Source organism: Rattus norvegicus, chromosome 2, assembly GCF_036323735.1.
Source record: "Rattus norvegicus strain BN/NHsdMcwi chromosome 2, GRCr8, whole genome shotgun sequence".
Taxonomy (NCBI): Eukaryota; Metazoa; Chordata; class Mammalia; order Rodentia; family Muridae; genus Rattus; species Rattus norvegicus.
In genome coordinates this window covers 114,745,479-114,766,177 of record NC_086020.1, presented here as the reverse complement: position 1 = coordinate 114,766,177, position 20,699 = coordinate 114,745,479, and the positions used below count along the sequence as shown (strand labels likewise).

General features: G+C 43.2%; 1 pseudogene; it reads right to left on the bottom strand.

Annotated features, from left to right (window-relative positions):
* Positions 1-14,935: 14,935 nt before the first annotated feature.
* On the bottom strand, positions 14,936-15,880 carry LOC108350239 (serine/arginine-rich splicing factor 7 pseudogene; annotated as a pseudogene).
* Between the last annotated feature and the right edge of the window lie 4,819 nt (positions 15,881-20,699).

Below are 20,699 nucleotides of genomic sequence, written 5' to 3'. Positions count from 1 at the left end.
GGAAACCAAGGGGCTAGCTAACATTTAGAATTGAACAACTGAACTGAGACCTGAAATAAAAGTTCCAAGTTTCACATAGGAAAAACAACAACAACATCTAGAAGGTGTGGGATATGATTTCTAATTTCAACTTGACAAGGTCCTGGTTACTGATTTGTTTCCTAAGCTACAGACACTGGGACACACTCAGACACAGAGACAAGAAGAAGGCTGAACAGTTTTTATATTCAGTCCATCAGACTCTGACTCACCCCCTGCATGAGGTCCAGGACTAAGCTTTAAAATAAAGGCGGACTGGGCTGGAGTGCTGACAGCAATGAGGTGAGGTCATTGAAGAGAGGCCAGCATTAGGTGAGAGCCTGGACAGGTAAAAAAGATCAAATAAAAGTGAAGATTTTTGACACTATCTGTCAAGTTCAAGGGGATCAACAACAGGTCCTAAATCCAGTCAGTACAGGGACGGAGCAAGTGATACAGATACATTTCTGATTCCAAACCAGGCTTCTTAAGGTGGGAGTGGTGGGTCAGCAGACCCATAAGTGGAAGGAGCCAACTGACTTCCTCCCACACAGATATCATATGTTACCCCAAGTACGTAAATAAGTAAATAAATAAATGTGATAGGACAGACTTCTTGCTTGTTATCGATGGTCTGTCAACTGCTGCTTCTGTGAAGCCCCAGGACCATTGAGTATTCAGAAAGAAATCAAAGACATGCTACAAATGATTGGAAGAATTGGGGGGAGGGACCCGAGGTTATCTCATGTAAGATTAGTATAAGGTAGTATTGATTATGAGGTGGGCCACGTTGGAGTGCTAATGACAGTGGGGTGAAGTCATTGAAGAGAGGCCAGCATTAGGTGGAAGCCTGGACAGGTAGAAAAGATTATACATTTTAAGGTGTATTGACTAATGTGCTTTGGGACGGAAGTAATGTGAGACTCTAACCGAGCATCTCCCACAATAAAAAAGGAGTTGTAATACTGTGGAAGAAGCCCCGGGTCTCAGAGGACAACCAAGAGCCACACGTCCATGACTTTGGGGCAAGTCCAGGACACCACACACTGGGTGCTTCCTGTCGCCCTCCTCATGCCAGCTGCCACAGCCACGGCCACGGAGTGAAGATTCATGCATGGGATTTTAATCAAGATAAATATTAATTACGTATTTCCCAGTTCCAGCCCTCAGGGCATTTGTTTGGAGCACTGGAACTGGGAAATACGTAATTAATATTGACTTTCACCAATCTCTCTTTAGTTAGCTAAATTCTGGATGACTGAGATTCTTCTTGTTGTCACCCTTCGTCTTCCCTGCTCTGCCAGACATCTCCTCTAAGGTCAGAATCGGATTGCTTCCATGGGTTTAAACTACTTTTCTTTACCTTCATTCTTGGGTTGATTCGAAATGGTTCTTGTCAGGAAAAGGGAGCTATGGTTTAAATTACATAGCAGGACACAGTCACATGGTTCACCCAACCCAATCAGAGGGAGCAGCTTATGGGTTTCTCTATAGAAAGGAGTTTGAGTCCAGAGGTATCCCAGGGTGTCCGCAAGACTAGACGGTACAGTTGAGGCTTAAGCCCAGATATTCTTTCTTTAGATCTCTGTCTCCATGTGGGGACATTAAATCAGCTTTCTCTGCTCTGGTCCAGATTTTACATACCAAGTAATCTATTTAGCTACTATACTAAATTTTGATGGAAGAAGAGTTGGCTTCTGGGCTGGAAAGATGGTTCAGTGGTTAAGAGCACTGACTGCTCTTCCAGAGTTCAAATCCCAGCAACCACATGGTGGCTCACAACCACCTGTAACGAGATCTGGTGCCCTCTTCTGGTGTGTCTGAAGACAGCTACAGTGTACTTATATATAATAAATAAATCTTTTTTTAAAAAAAGAGTTGGCATCTAAAGTAAGAATACCTACTGAGTGTGGCAATTACTCCTGTAGTGTCAGCATGAGTCTGAGACAAGAGGATCATGAGATCAAGGCCAGCCAGGGCAACACAGTGTTCCAAAACAGCCAGATTCAACCATATCCCCTAACGACCAAAAGTCAGCTAGGTTATCTCTTTGGTGGCTACGGCATTGGAGGACAAGAGGACACAGAAAGGAGACAAGCAGTTTAGGGACAAGAATTCCTGTTGACAGTCTGGGTCATGAGATACAAAAGAATACAGTTGAGGGATTACTATGAAGAGCATGGCATGGAAAGAGAGGATTTGCTTTTGTAACTTCAATTGTTCTATGTTGTATGTTTTGCTCACGGCTCATGCCGGTGCCTGGTATCTGAGGAGGTCAGAAAGAGGCACTGAATTCCATGGAACTGGAGTTATGGATGATTCTGAGCTTCCATGTAGACGCTGAGAATCAAACCTCAGTCCTCTTCAAGAGCAAGAAATGCTCTTAAGGACTGAGCCACACTGCCATGTCTCCCCCTCTATTTTCAACGTTTGAAGATCGTGACACAGTTGATAAGATTGTGGCTGAGAAATGCATCATTCACGGTTGTATCTGAAATGAGAAGGGCCCTTTCTCAAGAAGTGATTCAGTCTGCTGAAGCACAGAGGGATCGTGGAGGTGGGTCGGGCAGCTTTATGGCTCATGGTGGAAACTTCGGGGGTGGTAGAGGTAATTTAGTCGTGGTGGACACTTTGGTAGAAGACAAAGCTATGATAGTGGAGTCTGTGGCCGCGGAGGTAGTTGTGGAAGAGGTGATGGTGGATATAATGGTGGCAGCTATGGTGCCAGTCCTGGTTACAGTGGTAGAGGCGGCTGTGGTAGTGATGGACAAGCATATGGAAATCAACATGGTGGAGAGGAAAATACAATTGTTACAATGAAGGAATAAATTTGGTGGTGGTAACTATGGTGGTGGTGGTAACTATAATGACTTTGGAAATTACAGTGGACAATAGCATTCAAATATAGACCCATGAAGCAGACCAGTGTGGTGGAGGACACTTAGGCAATCCCTGTGGTGGCGGCCATGAGTCTGATGGTGGAAATAATAGATAAAGTAGCAGAAGGGGTGTGTGTGTGTGTGTGTGTGTGTGTGTGTGTGTGTGTGTGTGTGTGTGTACACATATATAGAGAGAGCAAGATAAATTTAGAATTGAATTTGCTGCTTATAATAATAAAGTAATGCTTATGTTGCATAATTCTATTTTTAAATTTAATATTACTTTTTATGTATTAACTTACATCCTGCTCAGTACACCCTCCTTGTCACCCCCTCCCACAATCCTTCCTCCATCTCCCGCTCCCTTTCCTCTGAGCAGAAGGTTTTTAAAACATCAGAGAAGGGCTACAGTTCCTAGCAGGAGAGCGAGGAGCTGTCAGGAAAGCTGCAGATTACTCTGAGACAGTCATCCCAAATGCATTAGAGGAACTGTGAAAATCTGCCACCAAAGGAGCGATGGTCCAGTCAGTTGGGTTACTGCTGCAGCTTAAACAGGACTGTCATAGCCACAGTTTGCAAAAGTGCAGCAGCGGTTGACTCATGGATGCAGTGTCACCTAGACGTACATTCCTGAAGCCTTTTATCTATGGTAGCTTTGTCTTTGTCTCTTTTAATCATGTTGGGTATGTTGCCTTGTGAATTTTGGTACTGATACCACGAAATAAAATATTATTGGATAGTTTATGCATTTACATTTCAAATGTTATCCCCCTCCAGGTTCCCCCCTTTCCATCCTCCTTTTCCCTGCTTCTATGAGGATGCTTTCCCTTCCACCCACCTACTCCTACCTCAACACCCTGGCATTCCCCCACAGTAGGGAAAGGAACCTTCATAGGACCAAGGGTTCCTCCTCCTGTTGATGCCAGACAATGCCATCCTCTGCTACATATGTGGATAGAGCCATGGGTCCCTCCATGTGTACTCTTTGGTTGGTTGTTTAGTCCTAGGAAGCTCGGGGGTGGGGTGGTCTGGTTGGTTGATATTGCTGTTCTTCCTATGGTGTTGCAAACCCCTTCAGCTCCTTCAGTCCTTTCTCTAACTCCTCCATTGGGGTCCCCGTGCTCAATCTGATGGTTGGCTCTGAGTATCTGCCTCTATATTTGTCAGGCTCTGGCAGAGCCTCTCAGGAGACATCAATATCAGGTCCTGTCAGCATGCACTCCTTGGCATCAGCAATAGTAACTGGGCTTGGTGGCTGCATATGGGATGGATCCCTAAGTGGGGCAGTCTCTGAATGGCCTTTCCTTCAGTCTCTGCTCCACTCATTGTCCCTGTATTTTCTCCCCTGAATATTTTGTCCCCTTTCTAAGAAGAACTGATGCCACTATGTTCATAGCACCTTTATTTATGATAGTCAGAAGCCGGTAACAATCCAGATGTCCTTCAACAGAGGAATGGATACAGAAAATGTGGTACATTTACACAATGGAATATTACTCAGCTATTACAAACAATGACTTCATGAAATTCATAGGCAAATGAAATGAACTAGAAAATATCATCATGAGTGAGGTAGCCCAATCACAAAAGAACACAAACGGTATGCATCCCCTGATAAGGAATAGTATTTTGGGGGGTTGGGGATTTAGCTCAGTGGTAGAGCGCTTGCCTAGGAAGCGCAAGGCCCTGGGTTCGGTCCCCAGCTCCGAAAAAAAGAAAAAAAAAAAAAGAACAGGAATAATATTTTGGGATATTAGCCCAAAAGCTCAGATTACCCAAGATACAATTTACAGACCATATGAAGCTCAAGAAGAAGGAAGACCAAAAGGTGGATGCATCATTTTGCTTTTTAATCAAGTCATTCTGCCTGCTTTGTGAAGAATCAACTGGTGGCATGTTGCAGTGGTTTGAATAAAATGGCCCCCATAGCTTCATAGGGAGTGGCACTATTGGGAAGTGTGGCCTTGTTGGAGGAAGTGAGTCACTAGAGGGTGGACTTTGGGGTCTCAGAAGCTTGACCTGACCAGTGTGTCACAATCTTCCTTCCTGCTGCCTGCCAATCTGGATGTAAAACCCTTGGCTCCTTCTCCAGCACCATGCCTTCCCATGTGCGGCCATGCTTCCTGCCATGATGATAATGGGCTGAACTTGTGTAACTCATAAGCGAGCCCTAATTAATTACTTGTCTTTATAAGAGTTGTCGTGGTCATGATGCCTCTTTGTAGCAATAGAAACTCAAACTAAGACATAAGTTGAAGACAAGAAGTGTGGAGACTAAGGGGGGCGCTCTTTGCAAAAGACAATGAACTAGAATCAGACTCTGTGGCTGTGCAGATTTGAACATAACAAAAGATGTGTCTTGTAACAGAGGGGAGGCAAAATACTGGGCACAGTGCCCTGATTCTGGATGAAGGGCGGATGCATTGCATTTACCGAAATGAGAAAAGTGAGGAAGAAACAGGCATGGGAGTTTAAACGGAGAATTTAAGTGGTTTAAACAGCACAGACCGGTGCCATGGGAATGTGTGTATGATCTTTCTCTCCAGGAAGCCTTTTACAGAAGGGTTTCACCCTCCATGCCTCAACACGGCAAACAACACAGCAGGCTGCAGAGTCAGTGTGCAGCAGGCTTCTGAAGTGAATACTTCGCTTATTTCAACCTCTGATAAAATGACAGGTATTGTGGCTGGGATGTGGCTAAAGGGTAGGCTATTCACCTCACGGGACCCTTCACACCACAAGCACTGGCGGGATTCTAGTTCTCGTGCAAAGGATTTAAAGCAGTTGTCCTCACTGAGGCAGACCAAGACAACAACGAAACATGGTGGGCAATAAGTTGTTGCTTGAGATGAGAGTGAAGAGGCATGAAATGTTTAGCTTTTTAGCTTTTGCTTGCTTGGTTTTCTGTAGTTACACCAAAAAATGGAGTTAAAGGTTTAGTGTCTAAGTTCTTGGGCCTGCTTCTGACCTTCCTCACGCCACTTTATTTCTCTGGGTTTCAGTTTCTCCACTTGAAAAGGGAGGTCCTGTTAGCTGTCTTACCTCAGAGACACGGCATGAAACTAAACCAAGTTGGTTATTGTTACTCTCCTGTTGTTCTGTTTTGTTTTTCTAGTGGAGGGGCCCCAGACAAGCAATGATTCTTAGCTGTGATGGAGAACCACAACTCAAAGTACTTTTTAGAAAACACTTTTGAGAACTTCTTTCTATCTAATGGATATGGGTGTTTTGCCTACATGTGTGTCTGTGTACCATATGCATGCAGAGCCACCAGAGGCCAGAGGAGGATGTCAGGTCCTGGGATTGGACTTAGGTTGTCGTGAGCTGATGTGGGTGCTGGAAATTGAACCCAGGTTCTCAGGAAAAGTAGCCAACGTTCTTTTTTTTTTCTTTTTCTTTTTTTTTTCGGAGCTGGGGACCGAATCAGGGCCTTGAGCTTGCTAAGCAAGCGCTCTACCACTGAGCTAAATCCCCAACCCCAGCCAACATTCTTGGCTGCTGGGTTATCTCTCCATTCCCTTCAAAACTATTTTAGTTGTCCCCACAGTCTCTGAACATGAGACGTTTTCCAACAGCACTTGAGTTAGGTGTTCAGATGTTTCTGGAAGATTTTTTTCATCTTCCTAAAGCTGTAAATAATCTTGGAACAAATGTATTTTTCTTCTCTGATAAATGTACTTCCTCATTTGTGCTCTAGGAAGATGATTATTATCTGGCACACGAGGTTAAGTTCAACTCCTTGGTGCTATGGTAGTTCCATGAGTTTTTAAGTTTTTCTTCCGAGGTTGTAAAGAAGCCACTTGATTCAGTTTAGCAAGCTCCTTCCATTAAAAGAAAGTCACGTGAGCACTGCTACTTCAAAGGTATATGTAAGTGGTGTTTGTTTTTCATTTTGGCTACAATATAAAATGCAAAATTATTCATATAAAAGCTGAGTGATTGGCCAGTGAAATGACTCTGTGGGTAAAGGCATCTGCCACCTAACCTGAAAACCCAAGTTAGATTCCCCAGGGTCCACATAGCAGAAAGGGAGAACGGTTACTTCAAGTTGTCCCCTGAATGCCACAGTCACACAAAATAAAAATATTGTTTAAAAAGTAATACTTAAGCCCAGTAGTAGTAGCACATGCCTTTAATTCTAGCACTCAGGAGGTAGAAGCAGGTAGATCTCTGTAAGTTCAAGGCCAGTCTGGTCTACAGAGCAAGTTCCAGGGCAGCCAGGGTTATACGGAGGAACCCTGTCTTGAAAACAAACAACAAAAAACAAAACAAAAAAAATTTTTTAAATTCAGTATATTTCTTAATTGCTACGTCTTCTTTTCTTTAAACTGCTTTTAATAACTAAAATTATGTCTTTTGGATGTAGGTGTGGTGTGTGTGTGTGTGTGTGTGTGTGTGTGTGTGTGTGGTGTGTGTGTGTGTGTGTGTGTGTGTGTGTGTGTGTGCATGCTTACTCATGTGTAAGCGCATGTATGTGCGTTCTATTAGAGGCCTGAGGTACACTAGGTGTCTTCCTTCCTCAATTGCTCTCTATCTTCTTCTTTTTTTTTTTTTTTTTTTTTGAGACATCTTTAACTAGAATGGACTGATTTAGCTGTACTGGCTGACCAGAAAGCCCAAGGATCACCTTTGCCTCCCCAGCCCTGGGACTACAGTGCATACCACTTTGTTCTTCTTCTACATGGGCACTGGGCATTGAACTCAGGTCCTCAGGCTTGCACAAGCGCCTTGCCCTCTGATCCATCTCCTCCATAATTATGTTTTTTAATACCTCTGCTATAGACTAGTAAGAATAGCTTATATCATCAATATAGTTGATGATAAATAATTGTGTATCATATAAATATACTAGATATCAATATAGATTGATGTCATCTATCTATATTTATTAATATATCATATACATACATCCATATGTATATATCAATACAATTAGCCTTCAAGACAAAATAGGCTAGTCGAATATCTAAAGCATCAGTTTTATTGATATTCACCAAGTTCATGATTTATGTTACATAAGAAAGTTCACACACTGGCATGACTTCTACCTCTCTCCACATTCCCATTACCTACACGCCCACCATAAAGGAAGCACACGTCCTCGTAGCCCAGCACTGCTGAAAATCCTTAACCGTGACGTATAGAATGCAAGACCCCTCCCCCTGCACGATGCCATTGTTCTTATATACCCATGCTTTGCCTGCTCCACCCTTCAAGGGAAGTCAGGGTTATGCATTGGACACCCGTGTGATCTAGAGTTGAGTCACTCACCCCGTGGACCACAGTGGTGCCCTTATGACCACTTCTTCTGTTCCCCATCATCCCAAGGAAGGAACAACACTTGGACACTTTCCCAGAAACAAACAGGTATGGGGAAGTGGCCTTATTTCCTCACAATGATGGGAGCTGTCCCTTCACAGCTCAAGACAGACCTGTCTTTCAGGAAGAACCACTGAACAAATGTCCTAGGTCCCATATGTGGGCAAGGAGTGCTGCTATTTTCAAAACATCTGTCCTGAGGCCCCAGAGGCCTATAAAAACTACCAAGAACCATAGCTTCCTCTCAAACACCTTTACACTGGGCTTGGTAGGGTCCCTCCTGTCTATGGAAAGCATTCATGGCTGCATTGCCAAGGCCAGAGGTCATGAGTTTGTAACTTGTCATTCTTTCAAGGGGTTTTCGTTTTTTTCACATGTATTTATTTTATGTGTATGGGCATTTTGAATACATGCATGCCTGTGCACCATTTGTATGTCTAGTGCTGGAAGGTCAGAAGAGGGTGGGCATCCTAAAAATGGAACTACAGTCAGTTTAAACGCACTGTGTTGGTGCTGAGGCTCAAACCCAGATCTTCTGCAAGAGCAACCTGCCCCTCAGTGAGTTGGGGGTTTGTTGTTGTTTTGGGTGTTTTGTTTTGTTTTTGATGGTCCAACTGCAGTAACATTAGACACCAGCAATGGGAGGCTGGTGGGAAAAATCTTTGGCAAGACCCTTGCTTCAGACACCATCCACAGGGTATGGATTCTCTCAAGCACCCTCTCTCTGACCTACACATCCAGAAGTTCCTATTACCACCTCCTTGTTACCTGTGGCTGGAAGGTAACAAGGTCTGGACTGGAAGTTACCAGGTACTTGTCCTCTTGAAAGAGAAGCACACGAAGCAAAGGGTTTTATCAGGGGCACCCGAAATTAATGTGCTGCAAGGCATTATCAGACCTGAGCAGAATTGCTCAGGAGACGTGTGCTACCCTCGGAGCTTCCTTCTGTGGGTCCAGGAGGAAGAGGGGAGGAAGTTGGCTGCTAGGGGCAGGGTCTGAGTGATTTGTTTTGTTTTATTTTGATTGATAGTTCTGGGCCATGTAAGCCACTGGAAACTAACTGCCTATGTCCTTTCCCATGTACCTATGATCATCTGTGTGCTTAATCATGTGCAGGCATAGGATGATGATTATGGGAATTTTTTTTAAGCATTCATCTTAAGGACACACCTAGTCTTATTGTGTACATGCACCTAAAACCAAGCCGGGCCAATTCAGCACTGCGTCTAGTCAGGACAATATGTTGGATCACAAAAGCAGTGTTAGGAGGGAGTTTCTGAAAAACTATTGTAAGAGTCCATTAGTCACTGAAGAATGAAACCCCAGACTCAAACCATATGTTAATGCAGAGTGTTTTATTCTGCAGAAGTCCAGCATGCTGGAGTCTCCCGTTAGCAAGATAAGTAACCATGTGAGCTTGCAGGCCTGATTCTGGGGGTAGGTGACCCCTATCTTAATCTGTTGGGTCCATCTCTACGGACATTCCAGAACCATTATCAGGACATGTTGCTATCAGGAACTGTTGCTGGGGAAGTCTGGAAACTGCTGCTGACCCATTGTCCTTGCCTCAGGCCAGGTGACGGGGCAGCTTCTGACTGGCTTCCTGAAATCTGGGTGTGTTGCTGTTATTGTTGTTGTCGTTGCTGTTGTTGTTCTGACTTGCCTGGGCTTGCCTGGAATTGCCCAGTTCTTGGAAACAGAAATTTCAGGGCCCACCTCCTTAACTGCCAATTTGAAGCCTGTCATGGAATCAGCCTGTCTTACTATTAGAGTTGTTGGGGTCAAGTGACTGGTTGCTTTGTTTGGAGAGGGGCATGCGTAACTCCATGCAGTTGAAGGGTCCTGAGTGGCTAAGTTCTCTTCACAAACTTCCTGCCGCACCCTTAGGCTTGACAATTCATTGTAACTCACGGACTTCAGAAAAGTGCTATACTTAGAAGTTTAGAAGTGCAGCATTTGCTTTAATTAGTCTTTATGTATGTGGTTCATGAGTGCTTGGGTGTGTGTGTGTGTGTGCGAACATGTAGCCATGGCACACAGATGAAGATGAGAGAACAATTTTTGTGGCATTTTTGTGCCATGTGTACTCTAAGAGACCAGACTCAGGTCATCGGGCTCGGCAGCAGGTCCTCAGTGAGTCATCTCAGTGGAGCAGTAATCACAGCTTCATTAGAACAGAAAGAGTCATATCAGAAGCAGACACAGGGTTAGGTAAGAAAATATCTCAAAGCAAAGTCACTGTTCCTCTATTCATACACAACACAGAGTGTGCCAAACAAGGAAGTTCATCCAAGCTTCGGGGTGTCTAGCTTTTATTGACAGCTCATTATGGGCCCAATTAGTCGAATCACTAACAGTGTGACTCCATCTCTGATGTGCCTACCCTCCAGAAAAGCTGAATAGAAAGCACCAGCCACGTGGTTTAAGACCAGTCTCTGTTCTGAGGCATTTCATTAGCATAAGCCATTGGGTGTGTTTCAAAGGTCCAGCTTGAGGAAGACATTCCCAACACTCCAAAAAGACGGAAGAGAGACTCTCAGGCACTTACAATAGAAGAAATAAATACAATTGTCAAAGAAAACGTTAAATCTAAGTAACTCCTGACAGAAAACATCCAGGAAATCTGGAACAGTATTAAAAGACCAAACCTAAGAATAATAGGATCATAGGAAGAAGCCCAGCTAAGAGGCCCAGAAAATATTTTCCACAAAACAGTAAAAGAAAATTGTCCTAACCTAAAGGAGATACATATAAAGGAACAAGAAGCTTACAGAACACCAAATAGATTGGACCAGAAAAGAAAGTCCCCTCAACACATAATAATCAAAACACGAAACATACAGCACAAAGAAACAATATTAAAAGAAGTAAGAGAAAAAGATCAAATAACATATGAAGGCAGACCTATTACACCTGACTTCTCAGTGGAGACTCTAAAAGTCAGAAGAGCATGGATAGATGTCTTACAGACCTGTAAGAAACCAAAAATGCCGGTTCAGATAACTATACCCAGCAAAGTTTTCAATCACCATGGATAGAGAAATAAGAGATCCCACAATAAAGTCAAACAGACTTCTGTAGTCTTACAGCCCTATAGAAGGTGCTAAAAGAAAAAACGTTTAAAAAAAAAGAGGTTAACTACACCAGTGACAAAACAGGAAATATCTCACACTGTGAAGCCAAAAGAAGAGAAACATACAACATCACCACCAACAACAAAATAACATGAATTAACAATCATTGGTCATTGATATCTTTCACTATCAATGCTCTCAATTCCCCAATAAAAAGGCACAGGCTCACTGGATGGATGCAAAGGCAGGATCCGTCTCCCTGCTACATATAAGAACCACACCTCAATATCAATAATAGGCATTACCACATGGTAAACAGTTGGAAAAAGATTTTCCGAGCAAGCTGGTGCTGCCAGGTTAATAGCTAAACAAAATTCTAAAATAACTAATAAAACTCTAAACCAAAATTAATTAAAAGAGATGGGGAAGGACACTTCACACTCATATCAAAGGGAAAAAACTCACCAAAATGTCATTTCAACTCTTAACATCTATGCCCTGATCACAGAGACACACAAGCTTGTGAAAGAAACATTACTATAATTTAACTCAAATATTTGCCCTCACATACTGATCAACAGAATTTAATTGACGACCCAGACAAAAATCCACACATATATGGACACCTGATTTTTTTTTTAAGAGAAGCCAGAAATACACACTGGAAAAAAGAAAGCATCTTCAACAAATGGTGCTGGTTAAATTAGATGTCTGCATGTAAAAGAATGCAAACAGATCCATATTTATCCCCCTGTACAAAACTCAAATCCAAGTGGATCAAAATTCTCAACATAAAACTGGACACACTGAATCTGATAGAAGCAAACATGGGCAACAGCCTTGAATGTAGTAGCACAGAAGGTAACTTTCTGAACACAACACCCATAGCATAGGCACTAAGATCAACAATTAATAAATGGGATCTCATGAAACTGAAAAACCTCTATAAGACAAAGGATACCATCAACTGAACAAAGTAAAAAATGGGGAAGTCTAAAAGTCTAAAAAATGGGGAGAGATAGAAGTCTAACATCTAAAAATATATATTTAAAAACTCAAGAAACTAGATATCAAAAAAACCCAAATAATCCAATTAAAATATGAGGTACAGATCTAAACAGAGAAATCTCAATAAAGGAATTGATTAAATGGCTGAGAAATACATAAAGAAATGTTCAATATTCTTAGGCATCAGGGAAATGCAAATCAAAACTAGCTTGAAATCCTATCTTACATCTGTCGGAATGGCTAAGATCAATAACACAAGTTGTCACTTGTACTCCTGCTGGGGAGGATGTGGAGCAAAGGGAAGCACTCTCCCATTGCTGGGGAAAGTGCAAACTTGCACAGTCACTATGGAAATCAATATGGTCAAGACCACTCTTGGTCATACACCTAAAGGATGCTCCATCCTACCACAGGGACACTTGTTCAACTATGTTTGTAGCAGCTTTATTCATAATAGCCAGAAACCGGAAAAAACCTACATGCACCTCAACAGAAGAATGGATAAAGATAGAAAACGAGGAAATTTACAGTTACTCAGCTGCATTTGTTGTTGTTGTTGTTGTTGTTGTTGTTGTTGTTGTTGTTGTTTTTAAAAGGCATCATAAACTTTGCAACTAGAAAAAAATCACATTAGGTAACACAGAAAGAAAAATATAGACTATATTCACTTTTAAGTGGATATTAGCTGTTAGGTAAATGGTAAGGAAGCTACAAGGCAGAAACCCTGATAGGCTAAGCAACAAGGAGGGCTCTAGGGGAAACACATGGATCTCCCTGAGAAGGAGAAATATAATACATTCTGAGGATAGACTGGGGTGGGTGGGGATGGGAATGGTAGGGATCAGGTGAGAAGCAGGGAATGGAGGGAGAGGGTACTGGGGAGACAGCTGGAATTGGGGGTCATTTGGAGAGTCATGTGGAATCTTCCTGGAATTTATGAAGGACTCCCTAGAGAGGACTCCTAATAATGGAGGATATGGAGTCTGAGCTGCCCATCTTCTGTAGTGAGGCAAGGCTCCCAGGGGTGGGACTCGGTTGCCTTTGTTTGAGTTGTTGGCCTAGGAGGTCTGGAGGGGATTCCTAAACAACCCAGATGGATGCTAGGACAGTTGCTCTCTGAAAACTGACAGCGGGACCCCACTGCCAAGGACAATATCCACACAGCTTAGTGAATGTACAGAGGTCGAGCCAGTGCCTTCATGGAGACCTCACCCCTATGTTCTAGTCTCTTTGGCATGGGAAGGTGCTCTGCAGGATATGGAAAGATAAACCTGGACACCAACCCAGCCGCTGAACCTCTGACCAACATCTATCCTGCCAGCAAGATCTGCTGGGTGGTGGACTAACTAATGTCTGGTTTAACTTGAGGCTGACACCACAAGAGGGAACTCATGCCCCACACTACCTGGAATGACCAGGCACCTGAGACTGGATCGCACCAAGAAGTAGAATAGAATCAAACACAACTGACCAATAAGTAAACAAATTCAATTCAATTATTCCTAATGATATTCTGCTATAGCTATAGACTAGTGCCTTGCCCAGTCATCATCAAGAGAGGCTTCCTCCAGCAACAGATGGGAGGGAGTGTGAAGACCCACAATCAGACATATTCCAAGAATGTCTAAATTGGACATCTCCACCAGGGCTCCTGGAGTTTGAAGAACCCCACAAAGAGCAGGAGGAAAGCTGGTAGGAGTCAGAGGGGATGGAGGACACCAGGAGAACAAGGCCCACAGAATCAACTAAGCAGGGCACACAAGAGCTCACAGAAACTGAAGCGGCAGGCATGCAGCCTGCATGGGTCTGCCCCAGATTCTCTGCACACATTAGGGTTGCTACCTTGATGTTCTTGTGGGACTCCTAACAGTGGGGGAATCAGTACCTCTGACTCTTTTGCCTGCTCTTGGGACTCATTTCCTCCTCCTGGTTTGCCTTGCCCAGACTATGTATGAGGGCTTCTGTTTTGTCCCAATGTATCTTGTTCTATTTGGATGTTGTCTCTTGGAGACCTGCTCTTTTCTGAAGGGAAATGGAGGGGAAGTGGATCTGGGGGAGAAGGGAGCTTGGAGGGAGCTTGGAGAAGTCGAGGAGGGGGAACATGTGGTTAGGATGTATTGTATGAGAGAAGAATCTGTTTTCAATGTTTAAAATCAAAATGAAGATGTTACATTTTTAGGGTTCATGGTTTTACTATGGTGGAATCCGGTGGGTTTTGTTTATCGTCATCATCGGTTTGGCTCTATTTGGAATCACCTAGGAGACACACCATTAGGTATCCATGTGAGCGCCTTCCTGAGAAGTCTTCATGAGGTGGAAGGCCCACTGTGAATTTGTGCAGCACTACCCCAGTGGGTTGAACTGAATGAAAAGGAGAAGGAGCTGGGGATGTCTCTCAGTTGGTCAAATACTTACCTAGGAAATTCAAAGCTCTGTTTTCAATCCTGAAAATTCATAAAGCTAATTCTTAGTATTTGTAGAATAGCAAAACTACCCACTAAAACTGTGTTTAAGACAGGTCCTATCATATAGCTCAGACTGGCTTTGAACTCTTAATTCTTTTTCCTCAGCCTCCCAAGTACTGGGGTTCAGGCACGTAACACATCTAAACACTAAACCTTTTTTTGTACCCTCATACTTCAATAACCTGTGGTGCTCTCATGGTCATTTAGACAGGTACAGGATGGTGAAAACTTTGGTTAGTCCAGAGAGACTGCCAACTAAGGATAAACAAAGTAATTTTGCCTTTTTGTGCCCTATGAAGTGGTATTTTCACATTTTTGTTCCCCCCATCCCTATTCTTGTTAGAGGTCTTTCTGTTTAAAATAAATATAAACAAAATAACTTTTCCCTAATGGGTGAACTTGAGAACTTCAGTTGATTCTTTCTGGGCTTGCACTTCTATGTAGACTTCCTGATAGGGAACGACTTCTTTCAGGAGATGGAGATCTGGATTTTGATCAGCTGCTTCTTGGTCATGAAATAGACCTGGGTCTTGATCTCAACCCTGAGCAGGATGGGAAGTACCTCAATCCTATTATAGAACCAGACCTAGATCTTCTGAGTGGAGCTGATATTGATCTACGAAGAGACACAGACCTTGATTGTTGAAGAGATGGTGAACTTGACCTCCTTCCGCTGCTCCTGCTGCATAGTATCTCCTTCCCTTGGATCCAAATGTGATCTAGATCATGACCTGCTTCTCCTTCATTGGCTATAGCAATGACGGTCACAAGCATATTGTCCCCTTTCACCACACTCATAGCGTCTATCATTAGGATCAAAGGGACGATGGGCAGGTGGTCTATCAAAACGAGATCTCCAAGGCATGCCTGTTGATAATTCAACTCTCACTTGAGAACCACAAATCACTTTCCCATCCAACCCTCAAACGGCATCCTCTGCATCTCTAGAGTCTTCAAATTCCACAAAGGCAAATCCTGGAGGATTTCTGGCAATCCATACAGTTCTTAAGGGCCCATAGTAACTGAATGCCCTTTCTAACCCTCCTTAACCAGCACTAGTTCCCAGGTTACCAACATATGCCCTGCTTTCTCCTCCATACCACCTGTAACATGACATGATGGCAGCCCGTGTGCTTGGCTCTAGCTTGCAATGCAATGCTCACAGCAGGAGTAGCACAGAAGCCGCTGCACAACCTCTGCCAGCGATCCCGGCGGCACTGACCTAGTCCTTTTATAACCACCTTTACAAACCGATTTTAGATGCTTAAACCTACGAGTTAAGAGACAGAAAATTAGTGACTCTCGAGTTAATTGTTAGGATGTTTTTAAGATATTTTAATTAGAAATAGCTGAGATTAGTTAAAGAGCAACAGTCCAAATTACTTGACATAGATACATTTGAAAAACATCAGAAATCCTCAGAATGTGCCTTATGTTATGTACACCTATGTACACCTGTTTAATGTTATGTAATCCCTTGCTGTTGAGATATATCTGCTCCTAACAGCTCCCCATTCTTGGATTCAAAGAAGAAACTGAGCATCTTTACCTCCAGATGAGGTTGTACATTGTGGCAAGATAGCCACTGGGCAGAAACTGCCTATTCATCTACAGACAAATTACTACCCAGAAAAAAGGGACACACGATGCAGGATAGTCGACTGATTATCTCTGCCAAGACAGGGTAGTCAATCCTTCATAATTCTGCGTTACGAAGGTCCGTCACATGATCCTGGGCCAAACAGACACAATTTGATGCTTCAACGTGTTGAAAAACAGGGGACTATATAGGCAGGCAGCTGTCTCTACAATTTGTTTCCATTTGTAAAGCATTGTTAGACTTCCTATATTTTCAGGTAAATTTTATGTCCCAGTGGGATTGAAGACTAACTAACCATAGTCTTTTAGCCAACCCAGGCTATTTAGCATTAAAGAATACACACACACACACACACACACACACACACACACACACACACACACAAGCTCCCTCAGTCAAACAACAAGTTCTCCAGGACAGGAGTGAGGATTGAAAAGAAAAAAAGACAATTAGACAACATGTAACATAACTCCAGCCAGTTCTGAAGCTGAAGCAGATGTTTTATTTTCCAATCTGCTTTTATACCATTTTAATTACATGCAGAATAATAAGATCAGTTCTGGGTCAAGGAACAAGCAAAGTTCCTGTCTAGGAATAATAGCTTGATCTCTTTCCTGGCTTACTCTTATTCTCCCTAGTAAATCCATCCCTTCGCTGGCGTTGGAGCCCACTTCTTCAGGGTTCCAGCTGATACTGAAGACCAGATGAGACACCCAGCCTCGTGGACTGAACAGCTACTGGTAATTGGGTTATTGGACCTTCCCAGTAGACAAACGCCTTTCTAGGGGCTGGTCAGGATGACTGAGACAAAAGGACTTGCCACACATGCTTCCACTGAGCCAGCTCTGAGCTTCGCCTTAACTCAAATGTAAATGTTCTTCTTAATCAGGACCCATTTCCTGAACCCAAACCCAAAGCCAGATTTTTTGCCCCAGGCTTATTTCTTTTGTCCTGATAATGTCAGATTCCTACCTAGTGTCTAGAAGCCAATGGCCCCAAAAGGCTCTCTACAATATATTTGAGAGGATGGTTTTCAGAGATTATACAAGCTAAACCAAGACACAGCAGGTGTAGAATTATAAGCCTTTTTAAGTTAGGATAGATGTCAGAGTGCTTTATTTAGTTGACAAAACTATAGACTGGGTGTTGGATGTATCTCATACTTTATAAATTACATCTGAGGAAAGAGCCTTTTAATTGGACATAAAGGGGGAAATATACATTGCCTTCTATACGCAGGTGAGGGCAGGTGAAAGACAAGGCTAGAGCCTGTGGTTGGGCAGTGGGAAAGGAAAGAGGGCTGAGAGCAAAGATGGACAAAGAGAGAGGAGGACAGAGATGAAAAGACAAGGTGGAACTTAAAAGAGAGGAAGATGAACCTGACCCACGTGGCTTGAAAGAGTCACGGGTAGCTATGGATATCGTAGAAGAGCAATAGAATAATATAGGGTAATTTGTCCCATCTGTGAGTGCAGCTTGTGTTTATATCAACTGAGTTTTGAGTTCTTTGTGGGGCATTTTGGGGGTTGAGAATTTACTGATATAAATCTGACTGATAAATTACAAGCCTCTGGAGTTTCCTTTATACAGGGCTCAGTACTTAGAGCAAGTTGTGACAGACTAGCCACAAGGGACGGATGACCCGGAAGGTGAGAGTGTGCCCCCAGCTAACAGTGGGAAATGGGGGAGACCACCACTTGGGGTTAGCCATTGGGGCTGGGAGACCACTGCAGCTGGAGAGTAGCTCGTGATATAGTGGATTGTTTATTAATAATTACATGCTGCCTAGGAAGAGGAGGGGGAGGAGGAGAAAGCAAGGAGGACAACAATTCATTTAAACCCCTCCAAGCAGCCTTTTACATTGTAGAATAGTAACATTTGAGCATAATTATTACCTGCAATAGAGCAACAGGTAATGTGATGGCTATTCTTAATTGTCAACCTGATCATATAAGGCGTTAACTAAAACACCTGTAAGGGGTTCTTTTTTAATTAAGGATGTTGAACTTGAAAGGCCCACTTTTAATCTAGATCTTTTGAGGCAGGAAGATCCATTTTAATCTGGGCCACACCTTCTCCTGGCAGCCTTTATAAAGCACGCGGAAGGAAGCTTGATCTCTTTCCTGGCTTACTCTTAGTCTCCCTGATAAGTCCATTCCTACACTGGCGTTGGAACCTACTTCTTCAGGGTTCCAGCTGATACTGAAGACCAGCTGAGACACCCAGCCTCGTGGACTGAACAGCTACTGGTTATTGGACCTTGCCAGGAGAGAGGGAGGGAGGGAGGAGAGGTGGAGGGAGGGAGAGAGAGAGAGAGAGAGAGAGAGAGACAGAGACAGAGACAGAGACAGAGACACACAGAGAGAGACAGAGACAGAGAGAGACAGAGAGAGAGACCCATTCTATCCCTTCTATTCTTCTAGAGAACCCTCGCTAACACAGGTAACACTTGCCATCATTATTTACTATCTATAAACACTTTCCATATATATTGTTGGATGAATTCAATAGCCCTTTCTTACTCTGATAGTATATAGTAATTTTGCCACAAAAAGTTTGTAATTTTTCTTTGCAGTGCTTGTAAGACATTAATTAAAGTGGAGTTTTCAAACCTAGGAACTAGACTTCAGTGGGCTTCTCTTAAAATTTATTTATTTTTGTCTATAGCGGTCCATTCCTATAACCTCGTACTCTAAAGGCTGAAGCAAGATCAGCAGGCACAATAAGCCTAGGTATATACTAAAACTATCTCAGACAACAACTTAAAATGTTTAATTTTTTTTCCTTCAAGGAAAGCCATTCATAGTGTATGATTATCAAAGCCCAAAACAAGTAGGAATTTTCTAAATGTGGAGGCTCTAAATTACCACTAGATGGAGCAAGAACAAAAGACATTTCTAGCTGCAGTCCAGGAACTAAGCCACGGTTTGGGGCTAATCTTAAAAGGACTTAATTTTGGGATGAGCTCAAGGTTAGCATCAGGACTGGGGATGTGGTTCGTTTGAAATGTTTGCTCAGCAAACACTAACCCCAGCACATCAGAAACCTGAGCTTGTACCGTGCACCTTTTAATATCAGCACTCGGGAAGAAGAGACAAAAGATCAAAGTTCACTCGGGAAGAAGAGACAAAAGATCGAAGTTCAATGCATTCCCTACTACTGATCAGCAGTTCAAGGCCAGACTGGACTACAGGAGGCCCTGTCTTCAAAGGGGGAAGAGGGGTTAGGGACCACCTTAAGTACAGCCAATTAATTGCAATCCTGTTTGAGCTATAAGCATAGTGAGTTCCAGGCAAGCCTTGGCTACAGTCTGAGACCTTGTGTTTAAAAGTTTAAAAAAAAAAAAAAAAAAAGGGAAAAAAAGAAAAAGAAAAAGAAAACATAAAGAGTTGTTACACCAAGAACATATACCAGTAGCTGGCAAAGCTGGTCCTAGAGCTTCATTCCTTCCATATCCAGTGCTCTTCTCCACAAACACTGGCAAATTCTCAATGACCACTCTAAGGAGCCAGAATTGTGTGATGCGTGTGTGTGTGTGTGTGTGTGTGTGTGTGTGTGTGTGTGTGTGTAGGGTGGTGAGTGCAGGTGTCTGTTCTCACCTACTACCTTAGGGCAGAGTCTCTCTGGATCCTTGCTGCGTATGTATGTCAGACTAGCTGGTCTGCAAGCTTCCATCGCCTCCATCACAGGTTTATACTACCATGTCCAGCCTCATGTGGGTTCTCGGGACTAGAACTCAGGTCCTCAGACTTAAACAGCAAGTGCTTTACCCACTGAACCATCACACAAGCCTCAAATTTCACACACACACACACACACACACACACACACACACACACTCACACCACATATATGTGCCTATGTTTGTGTGTGCTGATTCCCGACTCCCTCCCCCTCTTTTTTCTGATTGGGTACTAAACTCAGACCCCTTAGCATTCTAGGCTAGCGTTCTACCTCCTTAAGCTACAACCCAACTCATTTCCCCAAGTCTTTAGAACAGTAATACTAAGAAACATATTAGCTGCAAAGGGCCTGTTTCAGGTGACTGGGTTGATAGATGGCATATAGTTCACAAAAGTGCTGGACATACATACGCCTCTTCATCTCTTCAATGTTTTTATGCACAGACCCTGGCTAGCACCTCACAAAAGTATTGAGGAAGTTAGGGCACTGCATTGGCGGGAGACATTCACAAACATATAGCTACTCCTGGGAGATTGGTGGGCTGCGGACTGATCACTATGGGCTCCTCCTCGTCCTCTCCCCACTCCTCCTCCCTCTCCCTTTCTCCTCTTTGCGTTTGTTTGGTTTTGGTTTTTGACTCAGTCTTGGCTGT